General features: G+C 35.3%; 1 long non-coding RNA gene across 1 annotated transcript in view; it reads left to right on the top strand.

Annotated features, from left to right (window-relative positions):
• LOC131510547 (uncharacterized) overlaps positions 1-23983 on the top strand; it is a 49154-nt gene extending 25171 nt beyond the window's left edge. Inside the window, exon 4 of the long non-coding RNA XR_009261091.1 lies at positions 23883-23983. This is a non-coding gene — a long non-coding RNA (uncharacterized LOC131510547). The remainder of the gene's footprint in view (positions 1-23882) is intronic.
• The last annotated feature ends 1475 nt before the right edge of the window (positions 23984-25458 follow it).

The raw sequence follows: 25458 nt of genomic DNA, 5'->3' as shown, positions 1-25458 counted from the left end.
CTTACAAATATTTTTAATTGATGGAATGGCTTACTTCATCTAAGTATTAATAGTTATAATGGCTAGAAATGCAAAGTATCACTTGATGCTGTGATGTTACTATTAAAGAGCATTCACATATGTTAAATATATCTTTAAACTTTCCTGTGTGGCTTTTAAAAATGTCTTCCATGTATAGAATTGTTGGATCACTATTTTACACCAGAAACTAACACTTTACGTTAATTATATTGGAATTTTTTTTTAATTTATTAATTTCAAACAAAAACAAAGGCCCGTCTTCCATGTTTTGTTCTTGGAAGGAGGGAAAGTCTTCCTTTTAGCTATTCAAATTTTATATTCCCCTGTTCTGCCTAGGATAAAACACATTCATTCTTGAATCCTAATCAAAGCATATAAACTTGTCTGTTACTTCCAACCAGGCAGATGTTACTAGGCTCAATGTCTCTCAGTTGCTATTACTATCTGGCGATAATGTTTGGAAGAGACCTGATAGGGGTGATTTCAGAGTTAGTGGATCCTGTTGGGCACCCACGTTACTCTGAAGAATACTTTGTAATTTGTCTCCATGCACATCATGTTTATTTCCTTAAATGGTAATGAAAATGTGCACATGTACAGATATGAATATTAGGTGTGAAAATACATAAACGTAAATGTAAAGAATATTAGAAAAGAAAAAGTTTCACTACTGTGAAACTCTGCAGTGGTTTAAGACATATAAGCAATAGTTTAAAGCCTTAAAACATCATTTGCAATTCATATTGAAGCCCCTATCTCTGTTGCAGGCATTTTAAAAGGTTGTGTGCATCAGAGTAGAAAAAGAAATTGCCTTAATCTAAATATGGTCTTGCTACAACCGTCTGGGACAAAAATATGAAATTGGATTCTCTTACATTCAGTGTGTTCTGCCTTTGACCATTATTTACAACCCTAGTGGCTGTTTTGAAAGTACATAGGGAATCCATGTTAAATAATCAAGAATCACAAAAATAATATGTTATGACAAGAAAAAGTCACAGTGAATAGTTTTAATGTCTAATGAGATTTGTCTTTAAACTCTTCAATAAGTTATTTAAATCTAAGCTAATAAAAAAAAATCACCTTTTAGCAAAGTTTTGGCCTCGATATACATGATAGAAGGTTCCCTTAAGAAGTAAATAATAAAACTCAAGAGATTGGGAACGCATATTCTTCTAATTTAAAATTTAACTTTAAAGGAATTCTTACAGTGAGTTGCATTCAAATGTAATAAAAAATGGCAACTAATTGTAGAATAAAATGCATGTTAAATTTAATTGTCTGTAGTAATTCAGTTTTGTTAATTTATGATTGAATTAGATTTCAATACTTGGGGAAATATTTTTTTTCTGTGCAACAATTCTAAAGTGATCAATTGTCATAAGTTCCTGATTGAAGGCCTATTTTGAATGTCAGAAAATACATAACCTAAGTATTTCAGAAAAATACTATTTTCTGTGGCATGGACAATTATGCCTTAAGCAACACTACAATATCAATTTATCAGTATAATTGACATAAATTCCTTTAAAAACTGACAGATATTTATCTATTTACTCAGCATCCAATCTAAAGGGCACTGGCATTTTATACAGTACATTATGTATTATCTACCTATTTTCAGATTTATTGAGATTATGCTATTTAACTTGTCGAATTTACTTTATTTACATATTATGATATACTTTAGTAGTTTTTGGTTCTCAATAAAAGGTCTTTCTGTTTCATTTATTTTCTGAGATTTTCACAGTATGTCACAAGGACTAGAATATTTAGATAATGATGGTGATAATCCATGGTATTCTATAGACCTTACAGCCTGAGTACTTTGTCACTTCTAAATCTTCTAGAGCTGAGTATGATTCCTGCAGTTCCCAAGCAGGGAGAAAATGTAATGGATATAATCAGGCTATCTGCTCTAAGAGTATTCTAGTGCTTAATAGCCCTTTATAAACAGGTTTTGTCAGTCAAGAGAAAATGCAGGAACAGACTCTCTTGATTCACTGATAAAAACGGAACAATGTACAGATTATATTGGTTTCTGAATTTTTGATATGGACATCCCTCAAGCATATGAGGCAAATACTATTCCCTTGTCATTTTTTCTTCCCAAATAGGTTTGTATTATACTGAAGGTGTCATTTATTTTACCAACAAGCTATTGTTTCTGTTATTTGGGGCACAAGTGAAGAAAGTATACACAAAAGATCTTAGGGAGGTATATCCTGCAAATTTGATAAGGAAGAACTATTTATCGCTCTTTCCCATCATTTTTATGTTTTGCATTTTGGCAATTGCCCTATTCTAACAGATGCCTGCCTCGTTACTTTTGTGGCTCTCCTTCCCATCTCCTAATGGGACATTAGCGTAACTTCACGGATGCTGGGTCAGCGATGATTTTTCTGCTGCTTGTGGGACAATTCTTGATATGGAGGATAATCTCATGATTGTAGCTAATTACAGTTGATTAGTGTGTGATCTTTCCTTAGAATGTGATTGCCTTTGTGATAGTAATTCAGGAATCATAGGAAAGACATGTGACTACCTAAAATGCATCCTTCTATCCTGGTTAAGTTTTGGAATCCTTGAACAAGGCAACTCCTTTCATCATATAATTTTAAAAAGTTTTCAAATTGAAATACCTCTGATAACATATTCTTCTTAACTGTACACTAATGTAAGGATGTAAAATCATAGAAAGACAAGGAGAGCCAAGTGGCATTGATTTTTGTAATATTAAAGGAGAAGGGGTGAAGAAGGAATAAAAAAATGAAATTGACGTCAATTTACATCTTCAAAATTTTAAAAATACAATATGCATAGATTAATTATTTTTACTCTGCATTGTTGTGAGTGTAGGCCAACTGGTTGATTTTCTGCAACTATTAAATAGCTTCCCTGTTTAATGATGAGTCCCCTTTAGGCTTCTTTTCCTTTGGTCAGACCTTCAGTGTAACTTAACAGCCAGTTAAAAACATTGGTTTGAAATCATTCTGTGTTCTGCAGGTAGTAAACCACACTCACTGACTTGTATGAAGTGTAAAGACTGAAAAGTATTAAAATTACATTTTGATTTAATGACCGATGGCTGATCAAAGGCAATCAAGGAGAGAAATCTTTGAATAATGAAAGACTATTTTTAAAAGGGTAGAAGACCTATCTTCCCAATATTTGTAATACAGCATTATAATGGGCTTTTTTCCTCTTATTTTTATCCTCTTGTTTTTTCCTCTTATTTTTACTTCTTTTCATCCTTCCTCCTTCCATCTCCTTTTCTATCAATCTTTTTCCTCTTCTGATTTTTCTTCAAAAAATAATGTCACACTCTGCCTTAATTTCCTTTCTCTGAAGCTATAGGGAAGCATCAAATGTCAACTCAAAACACCTGAAAACTTGTTTCCATTGTGGTTTGCTGAGGTTTGGTTTTCTTCCTGACAGTAACATGCCAAGAGTGGGTATTGAAATAATCCAGGCAGCAGGCATTGATCTGAAATTTTGATGGTTAATTACTGGATCAGGTATCCACAGGAAGTGTGTAATTATTATGATTTGTGAAAAGTAAGTCCCTTGTAGGCTCCTTACCTATTAAAACTATAGCACGTGGCTGTAATGAGTGCAATGTGTAGCCAACTACATTTCTAAGGATGATAAATGGGAATCAGATGCAATTATTCCTGATGCTTGACAGAGTTGTGCTGAGAGCATGTGTTTAGATAGTGATGCTCTGTTGAGTGCTTTTTGTTTGGGGCACTAGAGCTTCCATTACTGAAAGATTTTAGGCTTATTTTGTATTTAAGGTGCAGACAACAATAAGGGCTATTATCATTAAGGTAATTTGCAAGTATACTCCTCTCCTGGGTTCAAGTTGGTATTAGAGTATTTAGGCCACATATAGTTAAGTGTACAACTCTCAGGTTTCCTTGTTAGATGGGTTCTTTGGAAATTTTAGATGTTTACACTGGAGGAATAGCATGGTATTCATTTGTTATATAGTGAATTTATGTCTGTAATATATAGGGGAGAAAAACATCTGAAACTTTCCTTTTCCTTTCTTCAACCAGTTTTCTACTTCATGCTCATAAATAACAGAATACATCATCTACCCCATGATATTATAATAGTAAATGTTCATATCTTAAAACATATTTCCTCTCTAAAACAACTGCCTACCGAGAACGTAGGGAGAAATTTATTTTCATCTGAAATTTAGGAACCTCATGGTCAGTTCCAAAATGTAAATAAAATGTGTTTGGAGGATGAAAATTGCTGCTTTCCTTCTACCTCACCTAATCACAAGTAAATGGTCTTAGAATTGGGAAATATCTTATTTCACTATTTGTCTACTACAACAAAATTTGTCTTTTAGAATATGAAATGTGTTATGCCCAATACATTTGCAAATTAAGATAAAGAAAACAAATGAGACCCTGGATCAAGGAAAGCTTTACAAAAAGTTTCAATTTTAATAAAAACACAATTTCTTATTTGACTTTTCTTTTTAACGTCTTCCAGCAACCGTACCAGTTGGGTCGCTGGTGATAAAGCTATGTGTAAAATAACCTAGAAATACGTGAATCATGATTTAGAATCTTCACACAATGAAAGTTCATAGTAAGTAAAATTGGGCTTTGGACTGTAGAGAAGAAAGATTAATTCCCAGAAGGGAAAAGTAAGAGAGGGAAGAAAGGACAGGTCTGGTCTGACCAAAAGCATCAAAGGTGAGAAATGGAAGATACAAGAGAGACCTGAGGAGGTGTCTCCTATGACCCTATTCTAAATAGGCTACAGCCATCTCACTGTACACACAAAAGGCAGTATGTCATGGAATTTCCCATCTGCTTTTGTTTATTGTCTTTTTTGTTTTACTTTAACTTTTTTTTCGTGTTTATTATTTGGGAGAGAGAGAGAGACAGAGAGCAAACAGAGGAGGGGCAGAGAGAGAGAGAGGGAGACACAGAATCAGAAGCAAGCTCCAGCCTCTGAGCTGCCAGCACAGAGCCCGACGTGGGGCTCAAACCCACAGACTGCAAGATCATGACCTGAGCTGAAGTCGGTTGCTTAACCGACGAGCAACGCAGGCACCCCAAGTTTTACTTTGTTTTTTAAATGCAAAATCAGACAGTTATCTAGGGAGGCGGTGTGGAGAAATAGGACTACATTCACTTGAGTTGAAACTTATTAGGAAGAGCCTTGAAATACATCCAGGCTAATCAACTATGCACTGCTAGTAATTTTTAGCATTTTCCTTATTTTCTTATAGTCTCCTTTATTTCATTTCCTCTCATCATTATATATGTGGTTACATGTAGTTATTACATATGTAGTAGACATGACTACATGTTATGGTCATAAATATGTATTTAACAAGTTATATATTATATATGTAATAGGCATGTGGCGATATATGGTTATATACAAATAATACATATGTATTCTATGTATTAGGATTAATATGACTTCAAATTCTCAGTTCCTCAGAGTATTTCACCTTTTCATTTTAGAATTTCAACATCAGTACTATTACATTTTATGTAAAATGTTAAGATATTGTGGATATTTAACAGAGAATGCTTTAACATATAAAAGTAAATTAGTATATTGAATTCCAGGTCAAATTTGTGTCCTATAGTATGATTTTCTAAGTGTATACACATTCTATTTATATTAAATGTCTTAAACATATTACATAGGTTTTAGAAGATAAAAGACTAAAAGATTTTAAAATTTTGAACCTAATTGTGTGCATGCATATGAGTGTGTATTAAGAGAGAGAAGGATGAAATATAGAAAAAATAAAGGAGAAAATGCAAATGGGAGAAAAGAGAGATAACCCAGCTTATGAGTCCTATAAATTGGAAGAAGAGAAACAATTTCTTTAACTGAAAAATAGTTTCAGTTCAAAGTATGCAAAAGTTGGTGTGCTTATAGTCTCTAGCAAGGATCAATTTTTTACTTGCATGAATAATGTGAATGATCTGCTTGAGGGACAGGTTGACTAATACAAAAAAATGTTCTGAAAATTTAATTTTAGAAAATTCAGTAAGCTCTCTGAAGTTGTTAATGGAGCATGACAATATAAGGCTGAGAATCTGAATACAAGTACCAGTCCTGCTCATGTAATTTCCAACTCATTGATTCCTAGGAAAGAGAAGGAAGTGTAGGAATTTCCCAAGTATTTTATAATGGGAAATTTTAATTAAAATCCAACAATCTCTTTTGGCAAAGTTCAATACATTTAAAGTGTAAATCAATAGCATATGTCCAGAAATGCTTTAAGTTATAAATACTGAGTTTCTATAACTAAACAATTTCTGTGGGTATAAACTTTTACATCATTCAAAATGTCTATTTTTTTTTCTTCTACTGGAGTTAAAACATCTGTGCAAATATATTAGGGCAATTAGCAAAATTGATATTGGTTTAGCTATTTTGAAACTCACAAAACAAGTATGTATTACTTAAAAATTGACTCACAGTTTACACCTAGAGCCTGCCTAGCTACCTTGAACAATCCTTCTTAATACAAAGATAGAGATATTTGATCTTGTCCAATGAAAAGCATAAAAATACATCAAATACTTTATTATACATTAAATGTTCAGATTTAGCATTTTAATAGTTTTTGATGTTATCTAAAGGCCACAGGATTTACTGAGTTTTAGGCCAAGACATTTTAATAGGATTTAAGATGAGAAATCTATGCTATTCGAACACACAGTTTGACAGTAAAAACTGTAATAGAATCCACACATCTGACTTTATTTTATGTCAAATACACTGAACCTGATTAATCTCTCCCACAATCATGGACTGAAAAGCTGGAGGATAGATGCTATCCATCTCCTTTCTCCACTTACCAAGGTCATAGTCATTCTGTAAGACTCATCCTGCAAACCACATTTTCTGAAAGCTTTACTGTCTCAGGATTATTAACCCATTTTCTGTGCTCACATAGCATTCTGTCCCCCTCTAGTGTAACACTTGCACAATATTATAATTTTTTATTTCATTATGTGTCTCCTCACTAGACAGTTAACCTCCTAGACAGGAGGAGTATCGGGCAGTCACATTTGTAAGTACAGAAAAGGATGATCAAATGGAGCACATAGATCATGAACAGATATTAGCAGAGTCACTCGTTCTGTCCTCTGAGGAACGTCACCTCAGAATTGAGAATCACAGAAAACAGTCTCGATTTTGTTATAGCACCAGGGTCAATGATTATGATGTTTGGCTTAAAAACCCAAAGTATGCTCTCCTCAATCACCACCAACCTTAAATCCATATAGTCTGGTCCTGATTCACCATTGTCTTGAAGTAGTGTTCTGAGGTACATTATCAGCCTTCCCTCATCACGGACTGTTAGCAAGACCCATGATTAACAGGGCTGTGAAGGTTTGGACTCTTGGAGAATACCTGTCTAGATAAACAGTAGTACTGGTTGCTCTTTCTTTTCCCTTTTCTGGGAGATCGATTCAGTCATCGCTGGTAAAGAAAGTATCAGAAAGAGCCTGGTGTATGCATTACATACTGAATTAGAAAGAGAGGAGATTGACTTTATTTTTGTTGTTTCCTTTGCTGTGAAGAAACTTTTGATCTTGATGAGATCGAGTAGTTCATTTTTGCTTTTATTTCCCTTGCCTTCGGAGACGTGTCAAGCAAGAAGTTGCTGCGGCTGAGGTCAAAGAGGTTGTTCCCTGTTTTCTCTTCTAGGATTTTGATGGTTTCCTGCCTCACATTTAGATCTTTCATCAATTTTGAATTTATTTTTGTGTATGGGGTAAGTAAAGCGGTCCAGGTTCGTTTATCTGCACGTTGCTGTCCTGTCTTCCCAGCACCATTTGCTGAAGAGACCATCTTTTTTCCATTGGATAGTCTTTCCTGCTTTGTCAAAGATTAGTTGGCCATACATTTATTTGTGCATGCATTTCAGGGTTCTCTATTCTGTTCCAATGATTTATGTGTTTCTTTTTGTGCCAGTACCATACTATCTTGATGATTACAGCTTTGTAATACAGCTTCAAGTCTGGAATTATGATACCTCTAGCTTTAGTCTTCCGTTTCAGGACTTCTTTGTCTATTTGGAGTCTTCTCTGGTTCCGTACATATTTTAGGACTGTTTGCTCTAGCTCTGTGAAGAATGCTGGTGTTATTTTTATAGGGATTGCAGTCAATGTGTAGATTGCTTTGGATTGTATGGACATTTTAACAATTTTGTTGTTCTAATCCATGAGCATGGAATGTTTTTCCATTTCTTTGTGTCTTCTTCAATTTCTTTCATAAGCTTTCTATAGTTTTCAATGTATAGATCGTTTACCTCATTGGTTAGGTGTAAATGGAATTGATTCCTTGATTTCTATTTTGGCTGCTTCATTGTTGGTTTATAGAAATACAATAGGTTTTTGTATAACTTTGTATCCTGTGACTTTCCTGAATTCACAGGTGAGTTCTAACAGTCTTTTTTTTGGTGGAATCTTTCAGTTTTCCATGTACGATAACATGTAATCTGTGAAGAGTGAAAGTTTGACTTCTTCTTTGCCAAACTATATGCCTTTCATTTCTTTTGTTGTCTGACTGCTGAGGCAAGGACTTCCAGTACTATGTTGAACCACGGTGGTAACAGTGGACATTCCTGTAGTATTCCTGATCTTAAGGCAAGAGCTCTCAATTTTTACCCATTGAGGATGATATTAGCTGTGGGCTTGTCATATGGCTTTTATGATGTTGATATATATTCCTTATATCCCTACTTTTATCAAGAAGGAATGCTGTGTTTTGTCAAATGTTTTTTCTACATCTATTGAAATGTTCATATGGTACCAAAAGAATGAGAGAAGATATTTCCAAATGACATTTTGGATAAAGGGTTAATATTCAAAATCTATAAAGAACTTATCAAAATCAAAATCCAAAAAACAAAGAATCCAGTGAAAAAATGGCAACAGACATGAATAGACACTTTTCCAAAGAAGACATCCAGATGGCTAGCAGACACATGAAAACAAGTTTAGTATCACTCATCATCAGGGAACTACAAATTAAAACCACAATGAGATACCACCTCACGCCTGTCAGAATGGCTAAAATTAACAACTCAGGAAACATCAGATGTTGGTGAGGATGCTGAGAAAGGGGAACGTTTTTGCACTGCTCATGGGACTGCAAACTGGTACAGCCACTCTGGAAAACAGCCCGGAGTTTCCTCAAGGAGTTAAAAATAAAACTACCCTACAGCCCAGCCGTTATACCACTAGGTATTTATCCAAAAAATACAAAAATGCTGATTCGAAGGGGCACATGCACCATATGTTTATAGCAGGGCTATCAACAATAGTCAAAATGTGGAAAGAGCCCAAGTATCCATCCACTGATGAATGGATAAATTTGTGATATATATATATATATATATATATATATATATATATATATACACACACACACACACACACACGTGTGTGTGTGTGTGTGCGCGCACACACGTTCAAGGACACACACATACACACACAATGGAATACTACTTGGTGATCTAAAAGAATAAAATTTTGCCATTTGCAATAATGTGGATGGAACTAGGGTGTATTACACAAAGCAAAATAAGTCAGAGAAAGACAAATATCATATTACTTCAATCATATGTGGAATTTAAGAAACAAAACAGATGAACACAGGGGTAGGGAAGGAAAAATAAAATAAGAATAGAGGTAGGCAAACCATAAGAGACTCTTAAATACAGAGAACTAACAGGTTTGCTGGAGTGGACATAGGTGGGAGAGATGGGCTAAAGGGTGATGGGCATTAAGGAGGGCACTTATTGGGATGAGAACTGGGTATTACATGGAAGTGATGAATCATGGTTTTCTACTTGTGAAACCAATACTAGACTGTATATTAACTAACTTGAATATAAGTAAATAAGTACAAAAAAATAAAATAAACATGAGAAATACCAGGAGTGCCTGGCTGGCTCAGTCAGAAGAGCATGTGACTCCTGATCTCGGGGTCTTGGGTTCGAGTCCCACGTTGGGTGTAGAGATAAACAAACTTTAAAAAAAATAAGGAAGACCAAAGAGAGGAAACCACCTAAATATCTATCAACTTGTAATAGATAAATAAAATGTGGTCTCTCTATGCAATAGATTATTATTCAGTAATGAAAAAGGACAGACTATTGATATACACAACATGATGAACGTTGAAAACATTTTCTAAGTGAAAGAAATCAGCGACAAAGGACCATATACTGTATGATTCTATTGATAGGAAATGTCCACAAAAGGCCGATCTATAGAAACAGGAAGTAGATTAGTGATTGTTAGGGGACAAGAGCAGGAACAGAGAGTTAACCCTCTGGGCAAAAGGGATCCTTATGTCATCCATAAGGAAATGGAAATGTTCTAAAATTTAATTGTGAAGGCTGCACAATTCTGTAAATTTCCTGAACTTATTGTACACCTAAAATGGGTTAATTCTGTGGTATGTAAATTATATCTCAATAAATCTGCTTTAAAAAAAATGAAAAAGATGAGAAATTTGACCTCTAGAAATCATCACTTACCCACGAACACTCACTCCCCAGTCAGTCTTATGCAGAACAATGTATTTTCTACCAAATAATGAAATGTAAACTTGTAAACTGGCATAAAGAGACTAATCTGGGATTTGTTTCTCGTTTTTAGGTTATATATTGCTGTGTAACAAACCACTTTACTACTTACTTAGAGCGACTATGGTTTAGCGTTTCTCACAATTTTATGGGTTGCTGGGGCAGTTTGTCTTTTAGTTTCTCCTGGGTTCATGCACATGAACATGTCTGGCAGTTAACACTGCTGGCTGGCTGGCCACACCTGTCTACTCCATGTGGCCTGTCAGCTTCCTGTAGGACTGACTGTCTTCCTTACCTTCCTAGCCTCTTAAAGCCTAGGTTTTAAAACTCACAATGTTACTTCTACCACTCCGTGAGAAGCTATTTAAGCAGCCATGTTTTCAATCTACTATAGCATTCTATTACACATACAGTGCTCCCAGTATCCAACATCACCTTCATTCTGTCAAGGTCAGCTACTATTCATGGATAGAGATTAAAATCGTATTATTTGTGGTGGTTGTGCTTAGTGCTTTTCTCGTGTTTCCTCTGTTGACTTGCATGAAAAATGAGGGTAGATCAAAAATTTCCTATTTCTTTTTTTAAATGAATACTCTAAATGAGTAAACAATGGATTTCTAAACATTGTCTCATGTTTGTGAAAAAAAATAAAAATGGAGAAAAAACTCAAGAGTGAAAAGCACTTGGCGCAGAATGTTGAAGGGGGTGGGGCGGTTTCTGTTTCTCCTGATTTCCTTAAAGGACCAAAGGTAAGGAAAGTAGTTTTTATTATTGTAGGACCATTATCCTAAAGACACCTCCAATGGATGGCCACTTTCCTAGGTTTATTAAGATACCACTAATCCTCTTATCCTTATCCCCAGTACACAAACCAGTCTACAGAAAGACCATAAATAAGCAGTTCACTAAAACAGGGGATTTCTAGGTGCAGTGTAGACGGGGTAGCTAGTAGTGTGTTTTGGGAGAACAAATTTTCATAAAGTAAGTAGCAGAGAGAAGAAGCATCCGAAAGAACCAATGAATGGGATTGCCAGCACCAGCCAGAAGGCTGTGCGCTTCGTGCTCGCCATACTGCTGACAGGCAAAAGCATATTCTAGGGGTCCCACTGGCATGGAGCACAATGGAAGAATTGAAAGCCTGCAGGTTGGGGGAATATACATTGATGTAGAGACTAAAAACGTTTTTGTTGTTTTTTTTTTTTTTGGGGGGGGGTCTTTTTTTGCTTGGAAAATTGCAAAAGTCTGAGATTACATGGAGTAGTCCTTCAAGTCAACGAGAAGAGAAACTGCAGAAGTGGAGCGACCTGGACTCCCACTAAGGGATTTTCCATTGGGCTAAGTGGATAGTCTGAAAGAAAGCCAGGCTTGAGGTCGTCTCAAAATTACCCCACCCAAAAGCATAACATTTTAGGGTAAGGGAACTTCTGTAATAAGAAGCTGTGAAAGCACTTCATCGAGCATGAGAGAGGTTGGAAGAGATTCATAAGAGTATATTTCATAGACTAAGACCCACAGGACCTTGATGGGCCCACAAATGTGGCTTACAAGAGAACCTGCTGTGGGGTACCTATCGTAAAGAGGTTATCTGTGACTATGTTACAACAGCATGAGCATTCTAAACTTTCTACCTGATACTGACCCTCATTTCTCTATTTTAACAGAATATCAATTTCCTACTTTTCAGCTTAACATGTGCTATTTTAAGAAATGGCCAGTAACAAATTTTACTAAAACATAAACTTAAGGTAGGTCCCTCTGCTACTTAAAGGCAATGACCGGACACTGTTGAGGTGAATAAACCTCTAGGAGGTTCAAACATTATCATCTTAGAATCTTCCCTTTTATGTCGAGACTCGATACATTTACAAGGAGTTATGACAGACCCAACAGCATAAATCTAAACACTAGGTCATAGCCCAGTGATAAAAATAGACTATGACATTTACAGAATAAAATTTCTACAGCTTTTCACTCTAAAGTGTATTCTGTCTTTAGACGGATTATACAAGCACAGTTCCATTGCTTATATAGCTCATTTCCAGGAGCCATTTCTGAAAATATGAAGTATATTAGCTCCTGTCAGAGTGATCCAGGACAAAAGAAGATGTGAATTCAAAGTTATTGCCAGACCTTTTGCATAGTTTCAGCTTTTCTCCCTCTGCTAACCTTGTCCCCCATGTCCACACTGTCTCTTGCATTATTCTAGTCCCCAGTTGTCGTCTTCCTTTGACTGCTTTGTAGCTGCCAAGCCCTGCACTATGAGTTCCTTTACTTCCTTTCCTTGGTCCAAACACCAAGGTCTGCATTACACTGTCCCACCTGCCACGCATCTCAGAGCCTCTGTTCTAAGAAAAAACTAAAATATAACAATACATACTGCTTGATAAGCTAACACTCAGAGGTACAAAAAATGCATTTAAAATTTCATACAAAATAACACTTTTGGGTAATTGAAGTCTTTTTTAACTGCCTCAGATGACACCATTTTGTTTACTGAGTAAGACAATAAAGGGCATTGAAATTGATAACACGTATGCGGCATTTACAACACATTTCCTTCCTTTAATTAGAAAATAATAATTCAGGGGCACCTAGGTGGCTCAGTGGGTTGAGCATCTGACTCATAATTTAGGCTCAGGTCATGATTCTGGGGTAGTCAGATCGAACCCAATGTCAGACTCCATGCTAAAAGCTTAAGATTCACTCCCTCCCTCTGTCCCCCTCCCCTGCTTGCATGCTCTCTCAAATCAATCAATCAATCAATCAATCAATCAATTTTCAGTCTGGAGTTGGTTTGAGGCACCAATTCTCTCTTAAAAATTTTAAATGAATAAAGTTCAGGTATCTTTTTCTCCTCTAAATGCCTAAGTCCTTTCCTCCAAAAAAAAAACTTTCCTCCAACCATTTACTGTATTATAACAACATATGATTTTCATGATTTTCTTGTTCCAAATTTTTATGTATTTATTGAGATATAATTGATAAATTATAAACTACATATATTTATAGTATATAAGTTGGCAAAACTTGACATACATACATACCTGTGAGATCACCACCACCAAGATACTGATCATATCCTCAAAAGTTTACTCAAAAAATTCCCTTTGTAATTCCCCATGCTCTCTCTCCCCACCTTCTACAACCCCATCCCAGGTGAACACTGATTTGCTGCTATCACTACACAAAAGTCTACATTTGTGAAAGTTTACGCAGACGTAATTACACTGTATGTACAATTTTGCTGTTTGTCTTCACCCACTCTGCACAATAATTCTGAGACTTATCCAAATTGTTGTATTAATGTTTTATTAGTTTTTGTTGTAAGTAACATCCCACTGTATAGATGAACTCTATAGATGAAATTTGTTCATGTATTCACTGGTTCATGGACATTTGCGTTGCTACTAGCTTTTTGGCTATTACAATAAAGCTATCTTAGGAACTTCTGTATTTACGTACACACCTTTTTATGGATGTATGCTTTCATTTATTTAAAAAATTTTTAAGCTTATTTATTTGGAGACAGAGATAGCACGAGTGGGGGAGGGGCAGAGAGCAAGGGAGACAGAGAATCCCAAGTAGCCTGTGTGCTGCCAACACAGAATCCAATGCAGAGCTTGAAGTCACAAAACCACGAGATCACAACCTGAGCTGAAACCAAGAGTCAGATGCTTAACTGACAGAGCCAACCAGACACCCCTATATGCTTCCATTTCTTGATAAATACACACAAGTGGAATGGCTGGATCACACAGGGGGTATATGCTTAACGTTTCAACAAACAGCCCAAATATTTTCCAAAGGTGTTACACTAGTTTACATTTTCCTCAACAGTATCTGAGTATTCCAGTTTTCCTGTATTCTCATCAACACTTGGTGTGGTGAATCTTTTTAATTTTAACCATGTTTATGTAGTAGAAACTCATTGTGGTTCTAATTTGTGGTTCCCTAATGACTAATGACATAAAGCATCTTTTCATATGCTTTTCATCTGTGTATCTTCTTTGGTAACGTGGTCATTCAATTCTTTTTCCTTCATTTATTTTTACTTGGGTTATTTGTTTCTTAGTGTGTTTTTAGAGTTTTTAGAGCAGAGACTTTTCTCCCAGGATTTGGCTCATCTTTTCATTCTCTTAATAGGGTCTTTCAAAAAGAAGTTTTGTTCATCAAAATGTGTGAGTTTATTCTTTCCTAACTTGCACATTTGATGTTTTTTCTATGAAATTTTCAGGCAAAGATCTCAAAGCCTTTTTTTTTTTTTTTTTTTTTTTGATATTTCCTTCTGGAATCTTTATACTGCTAGCTTTTACATGAAGGTCTCTGATCCATTTTGAGTCAATTTTTACACACAGGTAGAGGTATGGTGTAAGGTTTTTGTTTTTTTTTCTTTTTGCATATGTCTATTTTTCCAACATCATTTTTTGAAAACAAAATCTGCTTTTCAACATTAATTATCTTTGTATTGTGAAAAATTAGTTTGCTGTATTTGTATGGATTGACTTCTGGACTACTATGTTCCATTCACCTATTTATTTTTGCATTAATGTCACACCATCTTGATCATTGTAACTTTATAATATGATCACCTGGTGTTAATATTTCATACTGATATTTTCAAAGTTGTTTGGGCTACTACAGGTCATTTACATTCCCATATGAATTTTACAATCAGCTTGTGAAATTCGATATCAGAGTCTTCGGGAGATTGTCACTGTGTTGAATCTATAGATGATTTAGGGAGAATTGACATCTTAACAATGGAGTGCTTCACCCCATGAACATGGTATATCTTTCCATTTATTAATGTATTCTTTAATTTCTCTCAGCAATATTTTGTAGTTTCACTGTGAAGGTGATTTATAGCTTTTGTCAAATTTGTACTTAAATATTTCATGTGTTCCATATTATAAATACAATGTCTACTAGGAATGAATAATCCCAAATGGGTATTAATCACTAATCTGAGTATATATCTCATCACCTTTTCTACAGACTCTTATGTCTATTAATAAAGGCAATTATTCTTCTCTCTTTCTAATCTGGATTGCCTTAATTTCTTTTTCCTACTTCAGTTCCAGTACAATGTTGAACACTGGTGGTAACAAGTAGATATATTGGTCTTATTCCTCATTATGTATTCAAGTTCGTGACTTTCTTCTTCGGTAGTGTTAAATCTGCTACCAGTTCCTTCAGTTCATTTTTTATCCTCCACATTGTAATTACCATTTATAGAAGTTCTATTTGGGTCTTGTTTGCCATATCCTCTATGGCTTTACTTAAATGTTTATACATTTCTATTATATAGTTGTTTTAATGTTCTTGTCTGATAATTTTAACATTTGTGTCATCTGGGTGTGTTTAGATGGATTCATTTTTCTCATTATGAGTTTTGTTTTCTGCTTTTTACATGCCTGGTACATTTTCATTAGTTTGAGATACTGTAAATTTTACCTTGCTGTGTCCTAGGTAATTCTTACTGTTCTCATTTTAAGATGAGGAAACTGAAAAAAAAAATATGAGGAAACTGAACCATATGCAAACCTATGGTGATTGCATGCATTTACTTGTCCAGCAAACCAGTTTTAGGGAAATATAAGGGAAATACAATTAAGGGATAATTATAAACAAATTGCTAAAAAAATATAGTATGTATTTAAATAACAAACCAGAGAGATAGAAGATGAAAGAAAAAGTGTAGCAGACAAATTATTAGCATTCAGAAAACTATAGATACATTAGGAAACATTTCTTTTTCCAAAGTTTAAAGGTTTTATTATCAGTACTATCCCTGTCAATAATAGAAGGCAAAAAGAGGGTTTCTTGGAGGTTTTTAATGTTTATTTATTTTTGAGAGACAGAATGCGAGCAGGGGAGGGGCAGAGAGAGAGACACACACAGAATACGAACCAAGCTCCAGGCTCTGAGCTGTCAGCACAAAGCCTAGCATGGGGTCCGAACTCACAAACCATGAGATCATGACCTGAGTATAAGGCGACCGCTTAATCGACTGAGCCACCCAGGTGTCCCTTGGAGGTCTTTAAATAGGGAGTTGACTGGTTGGTGAGGAAGAACATAAGACAGCCATTAGAATAGTCTGAAAATGAATTGGAGTGGGTTGGCCCCAATGGAAATAGTAAGGAAGGACATTTGTGAGAGCTATAGTGATAGCGTAATTTAGTATGGCTAAGTGAACACACAGAGGGATAGACACCGTGGTGGGAAATGACAAGCACAAGAGAAGAGGCAAAGATGGTTCTAATGTTCCAACCCATGGATGATGCTTTAAAATGGTGATGTTACTGATAGAATTAGGGTAGAGAGGGATAAGGAAGATAATAAAAGATTTTTAAAGAATCCTTTTTATGGATGGTAGAATGATCAGGTGGGCACTTTGTAGAAAAAGCTGATAACTCCCTTTTAATCAGTGATGTGATCACATGAAAATATTAATGCAGCTTCCAAAAACATTTTATGATTTGAGAGAGATTCAGTTCCCAGAAGAACTGTTATTTAAAATCATTTGTGATTGAGTGTGAAAAGACAGAATAATAGATAACAATATTCATCAGGGGAAAAAATCTGGCATATACTCTATTCTTATTTTTAAAACCAATTTTTTGGGGTTTTAACATAGGTCTGTGGTTAATGATATGAACTATGTTACATATGTTATGAAGCTAGAGACCATCAGTTTATAGGGAGATAATTATAAAATTATTGACAAGATTTTCAGAAGGGAAAAGTACATTAAAAAGTAGAAAAGTAACATTTCTTGTCTGATTAAAATTGCTGTTAGTTTTGGTATCTAGGTTTTATACCACTATTAAATCTTTATTTGTAAATTCTAAATTATCTATACATGGCAAGAAGATCTACAAGAACATCTACTAAGGATACCCTTATTCTCAACAGTGGCGGTTGGCAATAGGCCACTGGACTCATTACACAGTATGTAATGAATGCAGAGTTGAGAAAACCTTCCATTTGGTGGCTCAGACAAGGAAACCCCTCAAGAAAGCTGCAGAGCCTTACAGTCAAAAGCTTAATCAGTCTTATCTTACTTGTAAAATTCATGCAATTTTATTTTCAGTTTTGGTAGTTTTCTACATAAACTGAATATTTTGATGGTTGTGTATGTGCTTTTCCTTGAAGGTAAATTCAGTAGCTTCAGAATCACTTTATTATATACTAAAAGGTAGAGATTTAATCACTTCTTTACCCCTTGCCTAGATTGATAGTTTCCCAAATTTCATTCTGTTGGTTTTTTTTTTTTATTTTTAACTTCAACGAAATTGTGAGCCATTCATTAATAAAATACTGATCTACTGATGAACAACATAATTCTACTGATTATTATGTAAAAAGGTTTTAACTTCTTAGTCATTTATTTTTATCTCTTATTTTTCATATTTTGTTTCCTTTTTTGAATTTTGAGTTAGTTTCTTTTAAAACAAAACTTATTAACATAGATAAAAAGAATTTTTGTTGTTTTTGTTAGCACAGGTAACTAGTGAAGAGCACTGACCCTGCAGATGGAAGGCCTCGATTTAATCTTGGCCCCCAAATTCCGTTGTGTGAACTGAGGCAGGTTGCTGCCTGTTTGTGCTTCATTTTCATTCCCTGGTAAAAATGAGATTGTAGGAATTATATGTAGCAAGCCAAGCAAAGCACCGATTGCTGAACATATTTTAGGATACCGTTGCTGCCATTGTTAGGGCAAAGTGTCATTTCACTAATTCTGAGAGTGCTCGTCCTGTTTAAAAGAGGCTCACAACGAACATACTAACTGTACCTTTTGAAAGTCTATCTTTTGCCTATAGATAAAAGTAGTGTGTGTGTGTGTGTGTTTGTGTGTGTGTGTGTGAGAGAGAGAGAGAGAGAGAGAGAGAGAGAGAGACAGACAATGGAGTAAAAGGTATACTGAAGTGGCTAATCATATATAAAGAAGTGATTCTGAATAATTACAAAGCTCTAATTATTGAACAGGTTTCCCCATAAATTTCGGGAGTTTTTATTAGCAGAGTTAGTCAAGCAGGATCAAATTACCACTTACTGGTGATTTTTTTGAAGCGAGTCATGCGCTTAAAGAGTGTTGGAATCAATGACCTCCACAATCCATTAAATTAAAGGATTTTGTGAATTATATACACATAGTAACCAACTATCCTACCATATAATCTAGTACCTCTGGCTCTTCTCTCCTTTATCACCTATTAAATTAGAGATACAACTTCCCTTGAGGCAGACTCTCATTTTTTCCCTCTTCTGAATTAAGTCAGAAGATGAACCCTCAGCTCTAGTTAAGTATCATGGCCCCTTTGCCATGCGGCCACCCTGACTCTAATACCTTGTGGATCTGGCTTTAGCAGAATGGTAAACCTACAGACTAAGCCTTTATTTCATTTATTTTACTTGGTGATGAAATTAGGAATTAATTCCCACCTTTTCTCTCCATCCTTAAATTAAATTCACTGAACATGATTAGTAGTTTCAGAGTGCTGGTTCAATATACTTTACAAATATTTCTTTACATAATTCTCCAAATCAACACTGAATATGAAATAATTTAATATGTTACCTTCAAGACAGACTCTTGCATACCAAATGCACCTGACCTACTGGGCACAGATCCTTCCTCAGGGTCTATGTATCATTTACTTCAGTCACAGCTGACACCTACTTTCCACCTACCACTTTATACTCTGTCCTGAAACCTTCAATCTTAGAGTCATTTTCAAATGATTCTTTGTGATCCCATTCAATTTGCAAGCTGATTTACATGCCCTATGTCTGTGGGAAATGGCATGATACTTTCAATCTGTTCCACTTAACAAATTTGTTGCACAGTAGGAAAGCTATTCCAATCATTCTTTCATGATGTAAATTTGCATAGAAAGGAGATGTCCCTTTGTCAGTCTTTTGAAGGTTACAGACTTCACCCTGTTTATTAAGTGAACAATGTCAAGAAGCAAATTTTAAGGCACTATTATCTCTGTCCTTTTATCTCTTCTTCTTGTTTGTGGAATTTAAAATCATGCTGTGCAAGCACAAACAAAAAGTACATCAGAGGGAAATTAGATTATTCAAACAAATATATACACCATTTTTAGAATTCACCAATAATAAGTATCTTGCTCATATCAGCAGGAATTATTTGTCCTCTTCCCCACATTTAGGGGTGGGTATTAGAAATACAAGCTAAAGGAATACAGGTATTCTGTATTATTGAGCTTACTAGAGGACACAATATCAACTTCTACAACTGCTTTATTGTTCTTAATCATTGTAACAATCCTGGGACTTGCGTATTTCTACTGCCACTTTTATTAAAGAGAAATGTGAAAGTTAGAGGAGTTTTATGATCATCTTATGGTAGCATTTGCACAACACCAAAAATAATGGAATCTACTCAAAGCTTCCAAATAAAGAACAATATGATCAAAACAGTGTTTAATTATAACACTTCCTCTCTATATATTTGCCCCAATCATATCCTCTGGCTAATCCTCTTTAACAGAGCTTTGAAACCTTTTATTGCCATTGCCTTTTATTATTTGGCAATAGCCATTAATATAATACCAACAGTATCTATTTCAGAAATTTGTAATACAATTGAAAATTCTAAACCCTAATATGATATTTACAGTCTTTTAGCATGTATTTATAGAAATAAACCTTTCATGGAGTAGGACTTGAGAGGTAAACAAAGGTCTTCTGATATTTCATTATTAAAATTTAACTTCATGCTTCATTGACAATAAAACTTTCCCTACATGTGGTGGATATGTAAAGAATTATTCTTTCATTTCTACATTAATATAAATGTGGAATAGTCTAATAAGGGGCTGAAAGGTAAAAACCTGAAGAAACAGGGCATTTCAAGATTAAGGGAATTAGGGCTATGGCTGGGATGGAGAAGTTAACCAACCGAAGTGGCTACTTGAAAAAACCAAGATGAATGCCAGTGAAGATAGTCTTGCAGAGAACAGAATGGAAATTAAGTGATGGCTAGATAATAAGTGCTACATTTCTACAGCTCTAACATACCATCAATTTATTAACAACCTTTCAGAAGTGTTGTGTCATAATTTTGGAAATGTTAAAATGTACAACTCAAGGAAAGAATCCTTGGACTTAAAATACCTAGGTACCTTAAAAAAAGGTTAACATAAATATTGTGACACTTAGACTAGAAGTCATTTTTCTATTCCTTCTAATAAGATTGTAAATACCCAAGTCTACATCACATCTGCCTTGCCTTTAAAATGCGTAAGGTTAATCCTATATTCATTACTGAAACCTGGGAGATGCAAGGCTTGGAGCTAGACATGTTTTCTAGCAGCAGATAGTGTTGTGTTTTCTGTTTTCTTTTTTGTTTGTTTTTAAGGATAAATGGTATACTGGAAGTCTATAGCATAAGATGGCTTATGATTTTTTTAAAGCCTCTTATGTGCCTAATGAATACCAAACATTGGTGAACCAAGTGGCTGTTGCGAGAGATCACTGGAGGAGGAATAAGGACTGCAAGTGTTGGGATGCGCCAGCACATCTGGCTGTACTGGAAAGCCTACACAAAGAAAATAGCTTGATCAGGCTTTAAATTCCTGGCTTGAGAAATACACAGAGGGCCAAGGAGCTATGATAACTATACTAATATAATCCCTTCTTTCTATTATCACATTGGTTGATGTAGCTGGAAATCAGGCAGAAGTTTAATCCACCATCTCCAATATTTTTTTGTGAAATTTAATGTATAAACTGTTAATGACCAAAGCTCAGAGAAATAAAAGGGTATAGAAGCAACCTAACTGTCCATCAGTGGATGATTAAATAAAGAATGTGTGGTATTTCACTGTGTGCACGCAGTGAACTATTACTCAGCCATAAAAAAGAATGAAATCTTGCCATTTGGGACATGGATGGACCTAGAGGGTATTAGGCTAAGTTAAATAAGTCTGAAAAATGTAAATACCATATGATTAACCTGTATGTGGAATATTTAAAAAAGGAAGCAAACAGAGAAAAAGATTCATAAATATAGAGATAAACTGATGGTTGCCAGAGGGGAGGGGGGGGCAGGTGAGTGAAGGGGAGTAACATATACAAATTTCCAGTTATAATATAAGTCATGGGGATGAGAAGTACAACATAAGGAGTGTAGTTAACAATATTGTAATAACATTGTAGGGTGACAGATGGTATCTACACTGAGGATAAGCAGTGCATAATATATAAAATTGTCAAATCACTATATTGTACACCTCGAACTGATATAATATCATACATCAACTACAATTGAAATTGGAAAACTAAATAAAAAATAAAATGTACTTTAAGTATTCATTGTTTAGCTCATGAATTCATGCATAAGTATTCTTGAAAACCTTATTTTTTTCTAAAGTCTGTATCTGCAGGGGCGCCTGGGTGGCGCAGTCGGTTAAGCGTCCCACTTCAGCCAGGTCACGATCTCGCGGTCCATGAGTTCGAGCCCCGCGTCAGGCTCTGGGCTGATGGCTCGGAGCCTGGAGCCTGTTTCCGATTCTGTGTCTCCCTCTCTCTCTGCCCCTCCCCCGTTCATGCTCTGTCTCTCTCTGTCCCAAAAATAAATAAAAAAAAACAAAACGTTGAAAAAAAAATTAAAAAAATAAATAAATAAATAAAGTCTGTATCTGCAAATGGAACCGGAATTTACCTTCACCCTGCTATAGTATAGAGGATGGAGTAGCCTGAGTCAACCAGAGGAATAGTATTTGTAAAGACACAAGAAGGTGACAACTACGAATAGTTTAGTATGGCTAGAGAAAAAGATCAAAGTTGGCAAGTAAAAGATTACTATAAAATGAGACTTGAGAGTTTGAAAGGAACAGATAATGAAAGACTTTGGATTTTATTTCATAAGGCAATAGTAAGCAATTAAATTTATATGAGAGTAACATCATGTTTTTTGAAAAATGCCTTGAAAGGTATGATCAGAGACCAGGAGTTCAGTAAATGGTATGACATAATAATTCATGTGTGATTATTAAGAACATGGACTTAGGTAGAACCAGTGATGATAAATGTAGTTACCAATTCTAGAGACATTAATGAAGTAAAATAAACTGTTTGGGCATGGGTGGAAAGGAAAAATAATGATGGGCATGGGTGGAAAGGAAAAAAAAATAGCAAAGGATAAAACCTAGGTTTCTAGCCCATAGTTAAGAAATGGTGCAATGATGGTAGTAATAAATATGGAGAAGTTACTAAAGCAAAAAAAAAAAAAATGCTTTTCGGTCCTAATGATTTTTTAAATTATCTGTTACAATGGACTAAAACATTAAACATAAAGCTTTTGTGTCCTTAGGGCTGGAAAAAGATTTCATGGTAAATTAGCATGCAAATAATTACAGCTGCCTCATCTTTTTAAATACTTAATCTCAGCAGGCAAGTGTGCTTGCATGTGTAGTAAGTGCCCCCTTACATTAAATCATTGTGTATAAGGAACCAAGCTGATTTTATTCTAGACAGAGCACTTACAGTAAGTGAGTTATAGTTGTGCCAATATCCTATGAAACCATTAAAAAGAACAGTGGATGCAGGTATTATTTATGAACTTAATGTGATAAAATGTATCTGATATAAACAAGATCCATTCATTCATTCATTCATTCATTCTCGTGGGCAGATTTGGTAATCTCCCTCCAGATCACAGTAAGATATGAACCAAAATCTGAATTAAGGGCTGACTCAAAATAACGGGAATCAATTTTGATGAGGAATTAGCCAATAAATAGAATAGGCATTAAATGTTACCAAAGTCCCAAGTAGAGCTGACAAGAAGCCATTCATATTCCTTGTTCCATTATGGCATGTCCAGAGTTTTGTTAATGCTCAAAAAGTTCTTTGTCAAAAAATGCATTTAGATTCTGATGTCTCAGAGGAAAAGAATGTATTTTAAAGATAACCAATTACTTACCAGATGAAGAAATCAGTGACTTAGGACTTTTTCTTTAAGAGATTTATTTATTTTTGAGAGAGAGCGCACACGTGGGGGAGGGGCAGAGAGAGAGAGGGGGGCAGAAGATCTGAAGTGGGCTCTGTGTGGATAGCAGTGAACTCAATGTGGGCCTTGAACTCCTGAGCCATGAGATCATGACCTGAACCAAAGTTAGATGCTAAACCAAATGAGCCACCCAAATGCCCCCAATGACTTATACCTCCTGTTGTTAGAAAAATTGGACTAGAATCTGAGATTCTATTTAATGCTTGCTTACAGCCTGAAATCTCATGAGAATATACAAGAGGAGTAGAGGGAGCTCTCATTGTCCAAACTGCCTGGAATGAAGAATCAGGAAAAACCGAAGATATTTTCCTGTCCATCAGGGAGCTATTTTCCCAAAGAGTGTGTGTTCTAATGAACAGAGAGATTTAAAGAAAAAGGTGCAAAGACATGACGACCTAAGGGAGAATCTGCAAGGAAGGTCTATTCTTCTTGTGCAAAGTCCTCATCTTAAATATTCTACTGTAATGTGGTAATAGGCAAAGTTTAAGTTAACTGCCTAGTTCTTACTATATTGTAGTTCTTGTCTCTATATTAGTTGGGCTTTATATTTGAATTGCAGTCCTATCATTGGTCTTATGAAAGTTGACATGATAAAATGCTTTTACTATGTTCCATCCAATTTCCTTCAGGGTTCATTGGAAGAGGGGGTGCTAACATATTCAGTGTTCTACTACATGAAGACTAATAGCTATTATTAGCGATGGGCCAACTTAAGACATGGAAAACATCAGAGGGCAAACATGTAGGAGGAACAGGAAAATTAAGCTTTCCAATTGATACATTAAGAGAGACACCATTTAGAAAAGGGAATGGTAGATATTAGGGAGACACATTCAATAAACATTCTTTTGAGCCAGGCCAGAGGGCCAGTGCTATGAGTAAAGATAGAAAAGAAGGGTACCTGGGTGGCTCTGTCTGTTAAGCCTAGGACTTCCCCTCAGGTCATGATCTCAAGGTTCATGGGTTTGAGCCTTGCAGTGGGCTCAGGGCTTAAGGCTTGGATCCTGGAGCCTGCTTCAGATTCTGTGTCTTCCTCTCTCTCTGTCCCTCCCCCATTCTCTCTCTGAAAAATAAACGAAAGAAAGAAAGAAAGAAAGAAAGAAAGAAAGAAAGAAAGAAAGAAAGAAAGAAAGAAAGAAAGAAAGAGAGAGAAACCCTATCCTCAAGGACCTTATGGTTTTTAGCTAAGTAAAATAATATAGTCAATAACTAAAATGGAGAGAAGTATGGGGAAGAAGGTGTGCACAGAGGGCTAGAAGATCCCAGATAACGGGACGTTTAATGTCTGGTGGGCAAAAATAATAGAAGGGGATTTCAAGACGAAAAGTGCAGTGCTTTCTTATTGCCAGGAAGAATTAAATGAAACTTGTGTAAACCATGATTAAATTGTACTTGAGAATGATAGTTTTATGCTAAAGAAGACCTTAATTATCTTATTACTTGACACTTATTCCTCTAATTTTCCCCCAGTTTTTATCTTTTTCAGTATATATGGTGGTCTACCAGCCACTATCTCAGACTTAATATTCCCTTCTTTTTGGGGTGACATCCACAATCATCTATTTCTACTACTACTCGTAGGTTCTTTGATTCTTAAGTCTTCCCAGATCCCTAGACTTTTTAGGGCTCCAGCCTCAGAGTTCAGCCTTGTGTCATCTTATATCATTTTTAGATTTCAAACAAAACAAAACAAAAACAAAAAACTCTGTCACAGGTTTTAACACATATTTGTGGACAAGTCAACTCCAAATTCTTCTCTAGGCTTTAGATCTTAACATCATCCTGAGAA

Source organism: Neofelis nebulosa, chromosome 1, assembly GCF_028018385.1.
Source record: "Neofelis nebulosa isolate mNeoNeb1 chromosome 1, mNeoNeb1.pri, whole genome shotgun sequence".
Classification (NCBI taxonomy): Eukaryota; Metazoa; Chordata; class Mammalia; order Carnivora; family Felidae; genus Neofelis; species Neofelis nebulosa.
This window is presented reverse-complemented; position numbering and strand designations above follow the sequence as displayed.